Source organism: Callospermophilus lateralis, chromosome 14 (assembly GCF_048772815.1).
Source record: "Callospermophilus lateralis isolate mCalLat2 chromosome 14, mCalLat2.hap1, whole genome shotgun sequence".
Taxonomy (NCBI): domain Eukaryota; kingdom Metazoa; phylum Chordata; class Mammalia; order Rodentia; family Sciuridae; genus Callospermophilus; species Callospermophilus lateralis.
This window is the reverse complement of record NC_135318.1, coordinates 29,976,749-29,986,281: the sequence shown is the minus strand read 5'-3', so window position 1 is coordinate 29,986,281 and position 9,533 is coordinate 29,976,749. Positions and strand designations below refer to the sequence as shown.

The 9,533-nt window shown below is 38.0% G+C and overlaps 1 pseudogene; it reads right to left on the bottom strand.

Annotated features, from left to right (window-relative positions):
• Nucleotides 1-7,726: 7,726 nt before the first annotated feature.
• Nucleotides 7,727-7,962, bottom strand: LOC143379958 (small nuclear ribonucleoprotein G pseudogene; annotated as a pseudogene).
• Nucleotides 7,963-9,533: the final 1,571 nt, after the last annotated feature.

Genomic DNA, 9,533 nt, shown 5'->3' with positions numbered 1-9,533 from the left:
GAGCCCTGAGCTAAAAGTAGGAATCATGAATCCTGTAGCTTTTTTTGGATGGAAAAGTAGTGGCATCCCAGAAGTTAGTGTTGAAAGGATATGGGTATGAAGGGAGGATAGAAATCCTGCTACCCTCAGAGAAAGTGAATACTGACCCTAGTCCAACAGCTTTACTCATTGACAACTTTGTACCTACTGTTGAGTAGTATATTATGCCATAATGATAAAAGTTTTATGACAGTTTCATGGAGTTAATGTCCTGAATATTTCATATGTAGGAAAAAAGCTTCAGTAGACAGTTTGAAAGCCTGCTATTGTGATGTCTAGAACAAATATTCATTAAAATATTTTCATTTTAATTAAAAAGTTAAAGCTGATCAAAATTGTCATTTAGTCCCAGCAACAAAACTCTGCTATTACTCCATCTCATGAAAGAAAAAGTGGGCTCAGATAAATTACCAATCTAGGTAGGAAGTAGGAAAAGATTGAATCTTTACCTGTGAATTAAGTTTTTTTCTTCAATATGTGAAACACTAAAGACAATCACATGGAAAAATCAGAAAAAATACAAGTAACCCTATAGTCCTACCCATTTTGGTACCATTGTTAATGGCCATATCATGAAAAGATGTGGCCTTTTTTTGTGTGTGCACTGGGGATTGAACCCAGGACTTCGTGCATGCAAAGCAAGCACTCTACCTACTGAGCTATATTCCCAGCCCCTCAACCTCTTTTGTTTCATGTTTCATGATTTTTGATTTTCCAATTGCCAAGCCTTTTTCATTTCCTGTCATTTTTTACTTAACGGGATACAAGGTTTTGAACTCCTGACTTAGCTACCTTAACCAGTTTCAGATACATAGCCCGCTCAACAGTTGTATTCTTATGTAACAAGTAGACATTTTCATGACAGCAGCATAGTGTACATTGACTTTTTTCTCATTTAATATTTTGGCGATCTTGTAAAAATCACTTGGTCAATTTTTTTTTAATGTTGCATTTACTTGTTCAGTTGATGGTATTGTGTAGTAAACTTTTAAAATACCTCTTCAATGTGTCCTTGGGATGCAGAAGTGAACAAGTATATTAAATTGGAGCTTAAGTTCTGGAGAGTTATTTAATAAAAGAGGACTTTGTTGCTATTTTGTGAAGGACGGTCTAAGAGACTTTGAGCAAGTGAAGGGGGGGGCATATAACAACTTTGACTTCTGGAGGAACTGTTCTCTAGTCAGGGGAACATAGTAGGTGCAGAGGCCCTAAAGTAGTTTGAATTGTTAGAGAGCAAAGGTCCCAGAAGGAAAGGGGTAGGTGATGCAGGATATGGATCGGAAAAGATCTAGTTCTTTTCCCTGGAGGTTTTTAAAAGACACTTTTCCTGTTCATTTTTTAAGACTGGTAGCAATTTTAGGTTCATTAACAAAATTTAGAAAGGCATATAGATATTTCCCATATCTATCTACAATCCATATCACCTCACACCTGTAAATTTCCCCCAGTATCAACTTTTGGATTGGTACAATTGTTAGAACCTAAATTGATTTACATTGTCACCTAAAGTCCATAGTTTTACCTTAGGGCTCTTGAGGGTTGAACTTTCCATGGGTTCAGACAAATATATAATAACTTGTCTACCATGTGGCATCATGGTTTCCTTGCTGGAGTACTCTTTGTTTTTTGATTTTGTTTTTTCCCCTCCCACACTGCTGATTAAACTCCGGCACTCCACCACTGAACTAGGTCCCCATTCCTCCATCCCTTTATATTTTTTGAGACAGGTCTCATGAAGTTGCCCTGACTGGCCTTGAACTTGCCATCCTGCCTGAGCTTCCCAAGTTACTGGGATTACAGGTGTCTGCTACTGTACCTGGCTTGTTTTGCCTTTTTATTATTCTCTCCCCCATCAATTCCTGGCAACCACTTTTTTGACCATCTGTTTTGCTTTTTCCAGATTGTCATAATAGTTGGAATCATAGTATGTTACCTTTTCAGATTGACTGATTTAACCTTCTAATAGGCATGTTTCCTCCTTTTGGGGGTTGAATTACACTCTGGTAGTTCAGCAGTTCCACTTAACCTAATAAAAGAAAAGTCTTGGTTGCTTCCAAGTTTGGATAATTACGAATAAAGCTGTTGTGTGAGGTTTTTATGTGGCCATAAGTTTAACTCCTTCCTTTGTGTAAATGCCAAGGAGCAAAATTATGTGAAATACATTTAGTTGTCTTTCAGGTAGGCTGCATGAATGAGTTTGGGTTGCTCCACATCCTATGAGCATTATTAAGCATTTGTCAGTGTTAGGGACTTTGGCCATTCTAATATATGTATGGTGGTTTGGGTTTTATCTTGCATTTTTCTGGTCAGCAGCATGTGATGGTGGAGCATCTTTTTAAAAATTATTTATTAGTTGTAGTTGGACACAATACTTTATTTACTTATGTGGGGCTGAGGATCACACCCAGGGCCTCGCATGTGCTAGGTGAGTACTCTAATGCTGAGCCACAATCCCAGCCCTAGAGCATCTTTTCATGTACTTAGCTACCATCATCCTTGGCGAAGGATCTGTTAAGGGTCTTTAGCCCTAATTTTAATAGGGTTGTCTTTTTTCCCATGGAGGGTATCTGAGAAAAGGATTAACAGGAACTTAACTGTTGGTGAATATTAGGGTTGTTTCTAATTACTTGTTACCACAGTTAACTGAATAACTTGCATAGTACACCATTGCACAGGTGAACATGTCTAGGATAATTCTTAGAAATGGCATTGCTGGGTCAAATTATGTGTTGGATGGGTATTGTTAGTTTGCCCTGGTGGCAGGGTATGCGCGTTTTCCTGTACTATTTTTGCCGATATGGTGGGCTCTCAAGCCTGTTGGTTTTGGTTTGGAATGTGGTGTACACCTGTAATCCTAGTGATTTAGGAGCTGAGGCAGGGGGATTGCAGTTTTTAAGACCAGCCTTAGCAATTTTGCAAGACCTTGTCACAAAAAGTAAAGTGAGGATATAGCTCAGTTGGTAGAGTGCTTGCCTTGCATGTGCAAAGTCATGGGTTTAATCCCCAGCACCACTAAATGAATGAATGAACAAATAAACATTAAAAAGAAGTGGGGATGTAGCTCAGTGATAAGAGTATAATCTTTTTTTTTTTTTTTGGTGCTGGGAGTTGAACCCAGAGCCTTGTACATGTGATGCAAGCCCTCAACCAACTGAGCTATATTCCCAGCCCCAGTCATCTTGATTTTTTAAAAAAAAATCCTGTGTTAAAAAAATGGTATCTTGGGCCTGGTGTTGTGGCTCAGTGGTAGAGTGCTCACCTAGCTCATGTGAGGCACTGGGTTCGATCCTTAGCACCACATAAAATTAAGGTATTTTGTCCAACTTAAAAAAAAAAAAAATCTGATAGTTTTTTTTTGTTTGGTAAAATACGTGTTTTCCCCCTTCTGGGACTCCTTTATTTGTAATTTAATTGTGTGTTCACTTCTGTATTTATACCATCACAAAACATTGTGACAGGAGGAACCAAAATGCTAAGAACTTAGAACCTTAAGTATTTGATGAATGAAAATGTTAATGGATGAATTAATTCTAACTTTATTAAGCCAAGTATATAAAACTGGAACCTCTTCTGTGAGACTGAGCCACATTTTCCTTTTTGGTGCCTATGTGACTCCTGTTTAAAGTGTCTAACTCTGCTACTTTATCACAGTTTTTCTCTCATTTGGATTAACTTGAGTTCTGCCACTCAGAGTTCTGTTCAGAATGAGTGTGGAAAATTCCTCTGAAGAAAGTTCTTTCTAGAAAGGTTACAGCCTCAGTTGACACCAAGAATTGGTGAACTGCCAAGTGTGGTGGCATATGCCTGTAATCCCAGCAGCTCAGGAGACTGAGGTAGGAGGATCGAGTTCAAAGCCAGCCTCAGCAAAAGTGAGCGCTAAGGAACTCAGACCCTGTCTCTAAATAATACAAAATAGGGCTGGGGATGTGGCTCAGTGGTTAAGTGCCCCTGAGTTCAATCCCTGGTACCAAAAAAAAAAAACAGAAAAAAAAGTTGGTGAACTCAGGTGAGCTAGCTTGGTGTGAAGTCAGATTGTTGGACCAGCAGCTTCTCTTTATTCATGACTACCAGTTACCTAAGACTATATCCTTTGTGCCTGTGTTTTTCTTTATCAACTAAGGTTTGAGGGTGTCTGGATTTTTATTTTTGGTTGTAAAATTGCTTTAAGGAATCTAGATTTACCAGGTGCAGTGGCCCATGACTTAAATCCTAGTGGTTTGGGAGGTTGAAGCAGGAGGATTGCAAATTTAAGGCCAGCCTCAGCCATATAGTGCAACCCTGTCTCAAAAAATAAAAAAGACTGGGAATATATAGCTCAGTGGTACTGAAAGAAAGAAAAAAAAAATCAGATTGTAGAAAAAAATGATAAGGTTTCAGGACAATTTTTTTAAAGAGAATTTTTAAATATTTTTTAATTTTCGGCAGATACAACATCTTTATTTGTATGTGGTGCTGAGGATTGAACCCAGGTACGCATGCCATGCAAGCGCGATACCGCTTGAGCCACATCCCCAGCCCTCAGGATATTTTTTAAAAAAATCTATAAAGAAAATATATACAGCAGAAATAAAGGTAGATGGTCAGTTTATCTCAGCCTGTCAGGGGCACCATCACCAGAGTTCTTGGGAACCTATTTATAGAATGTACTGCTTCCTTTAATAACATGGGTGTGTTGGGCTTTAATGTTTATAATGTTTTTTTAGACCAGTATGATTATCATGAGATTGACATTTAGTCTTCCATTTCCTGCTGAAGTCTCCTAATACCCTTCTGAAACCCTTGGAATCTGAGTGATGAGAATGTTTTTGTTTTTTTTGGAACCGTGGATTAAACCCAGAGTCGCTTAACCACTGAGCCACATCCTCAATACTTTTTATCTTTTATTTTGAGACAGTTTCTGATTTGTTTAGGACCTTGCTGAGTTGCTAAGGCTGGCTTTGAACTTGTGATCCTCTTGCCTCAGCCTCCCAAGCTGCTTGGATTACAGTTGTGCACAACTACACCTAGCTATAAGGGTGCTTTTTGTATGCCAGTGAGATGACAGATGGCTGGTGACCTCTAGAAAGCTTTGGGATGGATCTGGTCACTGAAAAGACCAACTCTTGGAGTGGTGGAACTTTTAGCTCCACTTTCCAACCTTCAGGGAGGGGAAAAAGGGCAAAGTTTACATTGATCATCAGTAACCATTGGTTTTAATCAATCATTCCTATGTAATGAAGCCTCCATTAAAAAAAAAAAAATCCAAAAGGGGACTGGAGGTGTAGCTCAGTGAGTGCTTGCCTAATATGTGCAAGGTCCTGGGTTCAATTCCCAGCATTGCCAAAAAATAAAAAGTGTCCAACAGGATCAAAGCTTGTGTTTAGCTGAATGCATGGTGGTGCCTTATGTGGTGAGCCTAGAAAGGGCCCCTTCCCACATGCCTTGCCTTATGCATCTCTTGCATCTAACTGTTCATTTGTGTTCTTTGTGATATCTTTTGTAATAAATGGTGTTTTCCTGTTTTTTTTCCAGAGTCATTCTAGCAATTTAATGGAACTAAGGAAGGGAGTTCTGCGAACCCAAACTAGCAGACCCCAATAGCCAGTCTGCTAGTTTCAGTGGATGTCTGAAGTAGAGGGAGCATTTATATGGGACTGAGCCCTCAATTTCTGGGATTTGACACTATCTCTAGGCAGATACTGTCAGAATTGAATTGAGTAAGGGGATACTGGGTGCATGCTGCAGGATTACTTTGTTGATGGTGCAAAACACATTTAGCATTAGAAGTATTAAGTGATTTTTTAAAAAGTTTATTCTGATTTGTTTGTTATACATGATAGCAGAATGCATTTCAATTCAAAGTACACATATAAAGCACAATTTTTCATGTCTCTGGTTGTATACAAGGTAGAGTCACACCATTCGTGTCTTCTGTTAAGTGGTGTTTTGAGTTGAGAGAAAAAATTTTCCCCCCTCTTATAATCAGGGATAAGCAAATTATGGCCTGTAGGCCAGATTTGGCCTGCTACTGTTTACATATAGCTAAGGAGAGATGGGTTTTACATTTTTAAGTAGGCAATCAAAAATATATTTCATGACATGAAGATTATGTGAAATTCATATTATAGAATCATTAAAATTTTATTGGATGTGATTGTTTACCTATGTCCAAGACTTTGTGCTTCAGTGGGCAGAGTTGAGTAATTACGACAGACAAGCAAGTCCAAATAGCCTAAAGAATTTACTCTCATTTTTATTTTCCAGAAAATATTTGTCAATTCTTGGTTTCAATGTTAGACTTCAGCCTTACAGTATTGAAAATATCACTGAAGATCTTGGGTGCCAAGATTACTGGTAGGCTTTCCTAGGGCCTTACCAAGACATACTAATGGTCTGGGAAGACTTGTTTTCTCCATAACTCATTCCTTGAGGGAGTGATTTGTAACAATTCTGCCTTAACACATTTATGCACTTAACATAATATTGACAAAAGAGGGAAAGTTTTCACTCTAGGGATTCTCATTCCTAGTGACTTTTTTTTTTGTGGTGCTGGGGATCAAACCCAGGACTTTGTGCATGTGAGGCAAGCACCCTATCAACTGGGCTATCTGCAGCCCCCCTAGTGACATTCTGATGAAATCAAAATCATGGTGAAGCCTGGAATTAATCTTAAAAACTCCTCACGATTATAATGTGCAACCAGGATTGAAAACCACTGCTGTACGATGCTAGTTCACCGTTGTGAACTGTCTGTTATTGGGCAGATTAGCCTAGTTTATCACTACTTATAAAAAGGAAGTTAGAACATGTGATTCAAGGGAGAGTGTGTCCTTCTCTTAAGTTTCCCTGGTCTTTATGCTGGGTGAAAGGGGCATAAACTGCATTTTTATTAGTACCAGTAGAGGTCATTGTGCTCAAAGAAATACTAATCTAAAAAATAAATTTTATTCAAGAAAATGTGAAGCAATATTTAACAGAACTATTAAGTTATGCCCAGTAGTAAAGTAATTCCAGGCATAGCCTGTGTGTACAATTGTTGCTTCAAAAGATCTGAGGGTTCCATTATTAGGTATATACATACATAAGGTTATAACAGTCTTATCTTGCTAATATGTTGATCCTTTGATCATTATGAAGCATAATTTTAAAGCTACCTAATGCTATCAATACAAGAATGGATAAATGATAATCCATACAATGGCAAAAAAGGATGAGGTCAAATAATACATACAATATCCTGCTTTTGTAAAACCAAAACTATATATATAAACAACAGTGAGCTCTGGGAAATAAAATATGTGTGGGAATGGAGAATATTTAACTTTTTAATGATTGGTACAGTTTGAACTGCCAAAGACAAAACTCTTCCTTTTGTAATTGAAAAAATTTAAGGCATTAAAATGAGAATGGCTGGAAGTCACTATCTTCTTGAAAAAAAAAAAAAAAGAGTCAAATTTACAGAAAAGTTGCATGAATAGCTCCAAAATAGCACCAAATACTCCCGTACACCGTTCAAAGGTCCCATTCAAATTTTGCCACTTGTCTCAGTAATGCACTTCCTAGCAAAAGGATCCATCCTGGGCTGGGAATGTAGGTCAGTGATAGAGCACTTGCTTAACAAGTACAAGGCCTTGGGTTTCATCCCCAGTGACCTGATTTTTACATCATATAAACAGGCCCTTTGAGAGAGGAGATGCATTTCTGAAAGTCATGATACTTGTTCCAAGGCTTCTAACATGCTGATAATGTTTATTTCCTCAAATTAGACTATTTAGGTATTATTCGGTTGCCCACTAGTTGCCATTTCCACACATTCATCTGTCATAAGATTCATAAAGGGATCAAAGCCCTTAGACAAATTCCTTAGACATGTCTGCCACTGTTTAATTTCCACAACCTCTTGTCCACAAATGTTTTCAGCTCAGGAGGGAGACCTTTGTTCATGGCGTCTTCATGGTAGGCTCAGCTGCTTTGAAATGGAATTGTCCTGTAGTTTTTTTATGTCGTGCTTTTTGTAAACTACCAGTATTTATTTTATTTGGCATATGCTACTGAGTTATTCTGCCAGCAATCCATTTTTTTTAACTATTGATTTTTTTAGTTGTAGTTGGACACAATACCTTCATTTTTATGTGGTGATGAGGATCTAACCCAGGGCCTCCCATGTGCTAGGTAAGCACTCTACCACTGAGCCACAACCTCAGCCCATTATCCAGTATTTATTGACACTAAACTTCATCTTTCAAGGTTGGATTGTCACTGGTCACTGAATGGTCACAGTAGTTCAACCTATATGGTATGCCATTTTAGTCTTTATAGTAATGTTTGTGGAATTATTTAAATATTCTTTTTCTTTTTTTCCCCTAATTGCCAATTAGGTTTCAATGAACAGCCTTGTCTGAATTTCTTTACACTTTTATGCTAGTATTTTTATAAAACATTTCTAATGTGGAATTGTTAGATCATGAATTTTAAAGTTTGTCAATACTGATGGATTCTGCTAAATTTCCTTCCAAAAAAAGTTGTATTTATGTTTCTACCAATTGTGATGGAGAGGAAATTCTCCATTTATCAACACTGTATATTATGAATCTTAGATCTTTTTTCCTGTGTGATAGGAAAAATTGGGAAGTTTCTTTCTTTTTAAAATATTGTGCCAGTAGAACATGCACTGAGTTTCTTATTTATGTTTGGTGCTGGGGATTAAATGCAGGGCCTTGCACATGCTAGATAAGCACTTTGCCACCTAGCCACATCCCCAGTCCTTGCACTGGGTTTCTTATCAAAGGATTTGGAGATGTGTTTTAGATCTGCTACTTTCTAGCAGTATGCCTTTCTCCAGCTAATAACTTCTTCACAAGGACTTTACCACCTATCTTACAGGAAGTAAGGATCAGATGAAATAATCCATTCAAACACTTCCACAGCCATTACAATGAAGTGAGAATGAACAATTAGTAGAGGAGAATCCTGGCAAAGTGCTAACAGAATTTAATTGTCCAGAGGTTGTAGGAGCTCTAGAGTGATCTAATTAGGCCTCCATACCTGCTCAAATCCAGCCAGGAAGAGAAATAGAACAAAGCTCCAGGCTCCCAGCATTGGTTATTCAGTGCTCTGGCCAGTTGGAGCATTTGTTGTCCACCCTTTCAATACCCTTCATCATAGTCATAGGGAGGGCCTGGGCCTGAGGAGAAAAGAACTTGACAAGTGGCCCAGCTTGACATCCTGCCCTACAGATATATGTTCATCTTACAAAGTCTAATCCCTTTGTCTCATAGGTGTCAAAACAGGCCAAGTAAAATTAGTAGTACCAAAGATAGTGCTCAGTGCTCCCAGCTCTGTCATGGTGCAATTTTTTAAAAAATTTAATTTGTTATATATGACAGCAGAATGCAATTCAATTCATATTACACAAAAAGAGCACAATTTTTCATGTCTCTGATTGTACCCAAAGTAGAATCATACCACTCGTGTTTTCATACATGTACTTAGAGTAATGATGTCCGTCTCATTCC